This window comes from Lagenorhynchus albirostris, chromosome 11 (genome assembly GCF_949774975.1).
Source record: "Lagenorhynchus albirostris chromosome 11, mLagAlb1.1, whole genome shotgun sequence".
Lineage (NCBI taxonomy): Eukaryota > Metazoa > Chordata > Mammalia > Artiodactyla > Delphinidae > Lagenorhynchus > Lagenorhynchus albirostris.
Window position 1 is genome coordinate 77,605,369 of NC_083105.1, and position 8,829 is coordinate 77,614,197.

The 8,829-nt window shown below is 38.6% G+C and overlaps 1 non-coding gene across 1 annotated transcript; it reads right to left on the reverse strand.

Annotated features, from left to right (window-relative positions):
- Window positions 1-965: 965 nt before the first annotated feature.
- Window positions 966-1,072, reverse strand: LOC132530147 (U6 spliceosomal RNA). The gene has a single exon (XR_009543703.1). It is a non-coding gene; the product is annotated as a U6 spliceosomal RNA (small nuclear RNA).
- Between the last annotated feature and the right edge of the window lie 7,757 nt (window positions 1,073-8,829).

The window sequence follows — 8,829 nt, forward strand, 5'->3', positions numbered from 1 at the left end:
CATGGCAATCTGCTCCCTGCATGTGTTCTCATCATCTCCCTTCTCTGCATGTCTGTCTCTGTGTCCAAATGTCCTCCTTTTATAAAAGCACCAGCCTTGGGCTTCTCTGGTTTCACAGTGGTTAAGAATCTGCCTGCCAATGCAGGGGACACGGGTTCAAGCCCTAGTCCAGGAAGATCCCACGTGCCGTGGAGCAACTAAGCCTGTGCGCCACAACTACTGAGCCTGTGCTTTAGAGCCTGTGAGCCACAGCTACTAAGCCCACATGCCACAACTACTGAATCCTGCACACCTAGAGCCCGTGCTCCGCAACAAGAGAAGTCACTGCAATGAAAAGCCCGTGCACCACAAGGAAGAGTAGCCCCCACTCACTGCAACTAGAGAAAGCCCATGCACAGCAACAAAGACCCAACGCAGCCAAAAATAAATAAATAAATAAATTTATTTTTTAAAAAGAAAAAGTACCAGTCTTATTGAATTAGGGCTCGCTCTAATGCCCTCATTTTAAGAGGAGACAGAAGAAGGATTTTAACTTGAAGGCATTTTTAACTTAACTACCTCTGTAAACATTCAATTTCCAAATAAAATTATTTTCTGAGGTACTGGTGGAATATCGTTCAATCCATAACAAGGAGTATGACAGAAATATTTGGTATTCTTTAAATGTTCATGTAGTTCTCATAGTTCCCAGCTTCCTTTGCAACTTGGTTGGGGTCACGTGACTAGTTCTGCAATAACTATGAGCAGAGGTGTTATGTATTTCTTCTGAGCTGGTACCCTGAACATGGAATTCTTGCCTCCAGAACTGTGAGAAAATAAATGTCTGTTGCTCAAGCCAACCAGTCTGTGGTATCTTGTTATAGCAGCTTGAGCTGGTTTCTGGTAAGACCCCTCTTTCTACCTTGCAGATAGCTGTCTTCTTCGTCGTCTTTTTGTGTGTGTGTTTAAGTGTTGATCTTGTTTTAAAAAATATGCAACGTTTCACAAATTTGTGTGTTATCCTTGTGCAGGGGCCAGGCTAATCTTCTCTGTATCATTCCAATTTTAGTATATGTACTGCCAAAGTGAGCACAATAGCTGTTTTCTCAGTGTGTTCTCACGTAGCCTTTCCTCTGTACACATGTGGAAAGAGAGCTCTCTGGTGTCCCTTCCTCTTCTTATAAGGATACCAGTCCTATCGGATAAGGGCCCCACAAGTATGACCATTTAACTTTAATCAACTCTTTATAGGCCCTCTCTCCAATTACAGTCACACTGGGGGTTAGGGTTTCAATATATGAATTTAGAGGAGGCACAGTTCAGCCCATAACAATGTCATTAAATGAATGATATAAAATATAAAAAAGCTCACTGCAGAACGTACTCTCCAGATGAGTACCACAGTTAATAGCGTCTTTCTGTTCATACTTTTCACTGTCCAGATGCAAACATATAATATAAATTAGATCATACTATACATACAGTTCTATTTTTTCACTTAGAGTGAAAAAGTTCCTTTTATTATAGTTTTTCTTCACTTATTACTGTATTACAGATGTTTTCCATACCAGTGCATAAAAATATCAAAATATTCTTCCAAATGGCTGCATAGTAGTCTCTTATAAGGAATATTATAATTTATTTAACAGTTTTTCTCTTGGTAGATGATAGATCACTTAGAATTTTTTATTATGGACAATGTTGCAGAAAATATCCCTATACATTTGTGTATTCATAATTATGTTAATATTTCTGCAAAGTAGACTCCTAGAAATGAAATGCTAAGTCAAAGGCTGTGCATCTTTAAAATCTAAATAGATATTGTGTGCTAGTTTAAGTATGTAGGAGTACCCATTTCCTCATACCCACCCTTGGGTAGTATCAATAATTTTACTTTTGCTAATTTAATCAGGTTAAAAAGGATTAATCTCCAAAATATACAGGCAGCTCATGCAGCTCAATATCAAAAAACCAAACAACCAAAGAAGATGTAGCACATATATACAATGGAATATTACTCAGCCATAAAAAGAAACGAAACTGAGTTATTTGTAGTGAGGTGGATGGACCTAGAGACTGTCATACAGAGTGAAGTGAGTCAGAAAGAGAAAAACAAATACCATATGCTAACACATATATATGGAATCTAAAAAAATAAAATAAAAAGGTTCTGAAGAACCTAGGGGCAGGATGCAGATGTAGAGAATGGACTTGAGGACACGGGGATGGGGAAGGGTAAGCTGGGACGAAGTGAGAGAATGGCATTGACATATATACACTACCAAATGTAAAATAGATAGCTATTGGGAAGCAGCCACATAGCACAGGGAGATCAGCTCGGTGCTTTGTTTCCACCTAGAGGGGTGGGATAGGGAGGGTGGGAAGGAGACGCAAGAGGGAGGAGATATGGGGATATATGTTTACGTATAGCTGATTCACTTTGTTATAAAGCAAAAACTAACATACCATTGTAAAGCAGTTATACTCCAATAAAGATGTTAAAAAAAAAACACGGAAATTTCCTGTTCTTTATGTGTTTGATTAAAAATCTATCCAAAAAATCTTGATGCCAGTAACACTATCTCTATCCCAGTTGTGACAAAATGTCTCCAGACTTTGCCAAATGTCCCTGGGGAGGGAGGAGAAAGGAGATAAAAAACCAGGTTGAGAACCACTGTTCTGGAGTGTGTGTAGGCAAAGAATAGGAATACACCCTGGCCACCCCCCAATTTCCTTTCTCCTTTACAAATATTTTGCTGCTTTGGAAAGGCTTTTTATGGATACCTTAATTCCTTTCTCTCTTCCAACTGGATAGCTGTTTCTGTTTTCATTCTAGTCACCCCAGGACAGGCTGAAGACATACCCTAGAGACACTTGGTGAAGTCTGCAGCTGAGAGGAGAGCAGGAGGGTGTGAGGTCATGGGAGCAGCCCAGAGACGGAGGTCTCCTCTAGACAGGGCTTGTGGTGTCTGGCCTGAGCACAACACTGAAGACTAATGTTCTTCCCTCAGTTTTGACGGTTACAGTGGTTCATAAAAGGGGGGTGGGCAGGTACAGGAAGAAAGGGAAGAATCAGAATCATTTGGGAGAAAATTATACATCCTTGTCCACCTTCCGGCACGTAGAATCAGGCACATCAAAATTGCAGCAAGGTGTGGGATAGGTATGCATGTTTTCAACTCCACACAGAGTAACAGTCAGGTGTTACTTCCTCCCACTCTCTCCTTCCAGTTGAACCGCCTGCCTAAGAGGTTTTCTGTGATAGACAAATGGATAAAGAAGATGTGGTACATATATACAATCGAATATTACGGAGCCATAAAAAGGAACGAAATTGGGTCATTTGCTGAGACATGGATGGATCTAGAGACTGCCATACAGAGTGAAGTAAGTCAGAAAGAGAAAAACAAATACCGTATTTTAAATTTTTATTTAAAAATAATTTTATTTAAATTTATTAAATTTATTTAAATTTTAAATTTTATTTAAAATGGTACAGATGAACCAGTTTGCAGGGCAGCAATAGAGACACAGATGTAGAGAACAAACATATGGACACCAAGCGGGGAAAGTAGCCGGGGGGTGGGGGTGCGGGGGTGATGAATTGGGTGATTGAGATTGACATGTATACACTGATGTGTATAAAATTGATGACTAATGAGAGCCTGTTGTATATATATAAAAAAAGAAGTTTTCTGTGATATATAACCTATTGAGGTGTAGCCCTCAATAACAAGTTAAAGATTTTTTTGAAGCATTATTCAAACTAGTGAAAAATGATGAAAACACTAATTTGAAAAGATATAGGCACCCCTTTGTTCATTGCAACATGATTTATTATAGCCAAAATATGGAAGCAACCTAAGTGCCCACTGATAAATGAATGGGTAAAGAAGGTGTGGTATGATATAGATAATGGAATATTACTCAGCCATATATGCCAGTGCTTAAAGCATGATGTTAAATGAAACTAATAAAACCTCAGACTACAAACAGTGGGTCCCTATTTTATAAACAGATACCTATAATTTGGGGATCAAAAATGAGCTGTGAAGGTCTATACCTTGGATTCAGGGTGGACATATTTGAGGAATTTACTCTGGTGTTTTTAAGGGAAGGAGAATAAGGGGACAGAATTGAGGGGGCAAAGGCAACTGGGAGGACCATAGAGCAGCTGCACTGTCAACTGTTATTTCCAGCAGAGCTGGATTAAGGGGTGGACCAGTAGGGGAGCTGTCCATGTTGCCATTGTAGGGGATGCTAAGGTATCAGTGAGCACTGTTGTGGTGGAAAACAGTGATATGGAGAAAATTGTATTTACCAGAATTCCTCTTAGGAACAGAATGTGGTTAAAATCAGTTGTCATAGCTCGAAACCCCCAGGGGCACTCTTTAACAACAGTACATGGTCTCTAAGCTGCTTTTAGTGAAACTGGGTCCAGCTGATTTCCATCTTTTTATTTTGTGAATAGTAAGTATTGGGTTGGCCAGAAAGTTTGTTCGGGTTTTCTGTAAGATGTTACGGAAAAACCTGAACGAACTTTTTGGCCAACCCAATATATACAACTCTCTTGCCAAAACTGAAGAACCCAGAATACAGTAGAAGAGTTTGCCAGCTGCCCCAAAAGTCTTATTACTCAGTTATTCCTTCTCTAAGTAAATGTTAAACAAGCATTTCAGTAGCACTAATTTTAAGAGGCACGAAATTATTACTGTACCTGGGAACCTGTATATCCCATTGGTCCCTCATCCCTGGCCTCCTTCAGAGCTCATAAAGATCAGGATTATTGGCAGAAACTGGAAGAATTTTTCTTTGTTGTAAGCTGGTTGTTATGTTGGCCAAGGAAACTTTTGAATTCTAAGATCTAAGCAGCCTATGTTGTATAATTGGGGCTCAGGTGACAAATAGTGATGCAAAATGCAGGAGCTGGGGATGCTCTCTTCTGTGTGGAGCCAAGCTTAACTGCCAGATAATACCCTGCAGCTAAGAGGAAGTTTGAATCTGCCGTGCTGCCGCCACGACTAGTAAATGATGGCAGGTGGTGAATGTCAGTAGCTCCTTAATAATGTCATGTTTCTTCTTAACTTCTAAATATATTTTTTAGGCTTCAGAAAAAAATGGAAAATACAGAGAAGAAAAGTTAGGAAAAAAATCACCCAGGATTCCATTTTATTTTTAAGTTTCAGACATTGATCTTTGCTTTGGCTGCTTGAAGTCTGATTTTCTGCTCTAATCTCATACTGGTTTCATGGTTTTCTTGCTTTGGGTTCTGAATTGTGAAATGTGTAACTTGTTCTATTGCACCTTTTCTATTGTTGCTTGAAAACAGTAGCTCAGGTCCTCTGTGGAATTTAGGACTTTTAAAATAAATGAAGGTCTTCCCTGGTGGTGCAGTGATTAAGAATCCACCTGCCAATGAAGGGGACATGGGATCGAGCTCTGGTCCGGGAAGATCCCACATGCCGTGGAGCAACTAAGCCTGTGCAACACAACTACTGAGCCTGTGCTCTAGAGCCCGCGAGCTACAACTACTGAGTCCCGCGCACCTAGAGCCCATGCTCTGCAACAAGAGAAGCCACTGCAAAGAGAAGCCCGCATACCGCAACGAAGAGTAGACCCCACTCACCGCAACTAGAGAAAGACCCAAAACAGCTAAAAATAAATTAAAAATATATAAATTAAAAAATAATAATAATAAAATAAATGAAAATACATTAATGAAGGTCACTGATGCAGCCCTTGGTCTCTCTGTGAGAACACCAAATGCATGAAGGAGCTCTGGAAGTTGGAAAGGTGAGAGATTTTATCAGCTTGTTATCTCTTTTATTCTCACATGATTTTTTCCTACTCGAATTCCATTAGCATTTCTTGGATCTCTTAAATAAACCAATCATTAATAAATATCAAAACAACCAGGAACAATAATAATTCCTTTAATAAGTTTGAAACAATGTGTAACTTTATAACGTTTTAGATATTGATTTGTTCAAATTTCCACTCTGATTAAAATAGGATGCTTCTCCTGTTTTTCATTTTATAAATCTTACATTAGGTTGAATCACAGATGACAAGTGTGGGATGGGTCAGAAATTTTCCTCGTGAATGTTGACATACACATATTTTGTGACAGTATGGCTAATATATTTAAAAATATCCAGAATATTTTGTTTACAAAGAACATATCTTCTGATTAGAGGAATGACAAAATATGGGGATAGAATTATTTGTATGCTAAGAGAAATTTTAAAAGAAATTTAAAAGGAAACCTACTGTCAGCATATTCAAAGTAATCCTAGACCTTAAATATTGACACAATAAGCAACTAGCATATATACCCTGATACCAAAACCAGACAAAGATGTCACAAAAAAAGAAAACTACAGGCCAATATCACTGATGAACACAGATGCAAAAATCCTCAACAAAATACTAGGAAACAGAATCCAACAGCACATTAAAAGGATCATGTGGGGTTTATCCCAGGAATGCAAGGATTCTTCAATATATACAAATCAATCAACGTGATATACCACATTAACACATTGAAGGATAAAAACCAAATGATAATCTCAATAGATGCAGAAAAAGCTTTTTACACTCATTTATGATAAAAACCCTCTAGAAAGTAGGCATAGAGGGAACTTACCTCAACATAATAAAGGCCATATATGACAAACCCACAGCCAATGTCATTCTCAATAGTGAAAAACTGAAATCATTTCCACTAAGATCAGGAACAAAACAAGGTTGCCCACCCTCACCACTATTATTCAACATAGTTTTGGAAGTTTTAGCCACAGCAATCAGAGAAGAAAAAGAAATAAAAGGAATGTAAATAGGAAAAGAAGTAAAACTGTCACTGTTTGCAGATGATGTGATGTGATACTGTATATAGAGAATCCTAAAGATGCTGCCAGAAAACTACTAGAGCTAATCAGTGAATTTGGTAGAGTAGCAGGATACAAAATTAATGCACAGAAATATCTTGCATTCCTATACACTAATGATGAAAAATCTGAAAGAGAAATTAAGGAAACACTCCCATTTACCATTGCAACAAAAAGAATAAAATACCTAGGAATAAACCTACCTAAGGAGACAAAAGACCTGTATGCAGAAAACTATAAGACACTGATGAAAACATCAAAGATGATACAAACAGATGGAGAGATATACCACATTCTTGGATTGCAATAATCAACACTGTGGAAATGACTATACTACCCAAAGCAATCTACAGATTCATTGCAATTCCTATCAAATTACCAATGGCATTTTTCACAGAACTAGAACGAAAAATTTCACAATTTGTATGGAAACACAAAAGACCCCGAATAGCCAAAGCAATCTTGAGAAAGAAAGATGGAGCTGGAGGAATCAGGCTCCCTGACTTCAGACTATACTACAAAGCTACAGTAATCAAGACAGTATGGTACTGGCATAGGAACAGAAATATAGATGAAGGGAAGAAGGGAGAAAGCCCAGAGATAAACCCACGCACATATGGTCACCTTATCTTTGATAAAGGAGGCAAAAATATACAATGGAGAAAAGACAGCGTCTTCAATAAGTGGTGCTGGGAAAACTGGACAGCTACATGTAACAGAATGAAATTAGAACACTCCCTAACACCATACACAAAAATAAAATCAAAATGGATTAAAGACCTAAATGAAAGGCCAGACACTATAAAACTCTTAGAGGAAAACATAGGCAAAACACTCTGTGACATAAATCACAGCAAGATCCTTTATGACCCACCTCCTAGAGAAATGGAAATAAAAACAAAAATAAACAAATGGGACCTTATGAAACTTAAAAGCTTTTGCACAGCAAAGGAAACCATAAACAAGACAAAAAGACAACCCTCAGAATGGGAGAAAATAAATGAAGCAACTGACAAAGGATTAATCTCCAAAATACACAAGAAGCTCATGCAGCTCAATGTCAAAAGAACAAAAAACCCAATCCAAAAATGGGCAAAAGACCTAAATAGACATTTCTCCAAAGAAGATATACAGACTGCCAACAAACACATGAAAGGATGTTCAACATCACTAATTGTTAGAGAAATGCAAATCAAAACTACAATGAAGGGCTTCCCTGGTGGCGCAGTGGTTGAGAGTCCGCCTGCCGATGCAGGGGACACGGGTTCGTGCCCCGGTCCGGGAAGATCCCACATGCCGCGGAGCGGCTGGGCCCGTGAGCCATGGCCGCTGAGCCTGCGCGTCTGGAGCCTGTGCTCCGCAACGGGAGAGGCCACAACAGTGAGAGGCCCGCATACCGCAAAAAAAAAAAAAAAAAAAAAAAAACACTACAATGAGGTATCACCTCACACCAGTCAGAATGGTTGTCATCAAAAAATCTACAAACAATAAATGCTGGAGAGGGTGTGGAGAAGAGGAAACCGTCTTGCACTATTGGTGGGAATGTAAATTGATATAGCCACTATGGAGAACAGTATGGAGGTTCCTTAAAAAACTAAAAATAGAACTACCAAAAGACCCAGCAATCCCACTACTGGGCATATACCCCGCGAAAACCATAATTCAAAAAGAGACATATACCACAATGTTCACTGCAGCTCTATTTACAATAGCCAGGACATGGAAGCAACCTAAGTGTCCATCCACAGATGAATGGATAAAGAAGATGTGGCACATACATACAATGGAATATTACTCAGCCATAAAAAGAAACAAAATTGAGTTATTTGTAGTGAGGTGGATGGGCCTAGAGTCTGTCATACAGACTGAAGTAAGTAAGAAAGAGAAAAACAAATACTGTATGCTAACACATATATATGGAATCTAAAAAAAAAAAAAAAAAAAAACGGTTCTAAAGAACCTA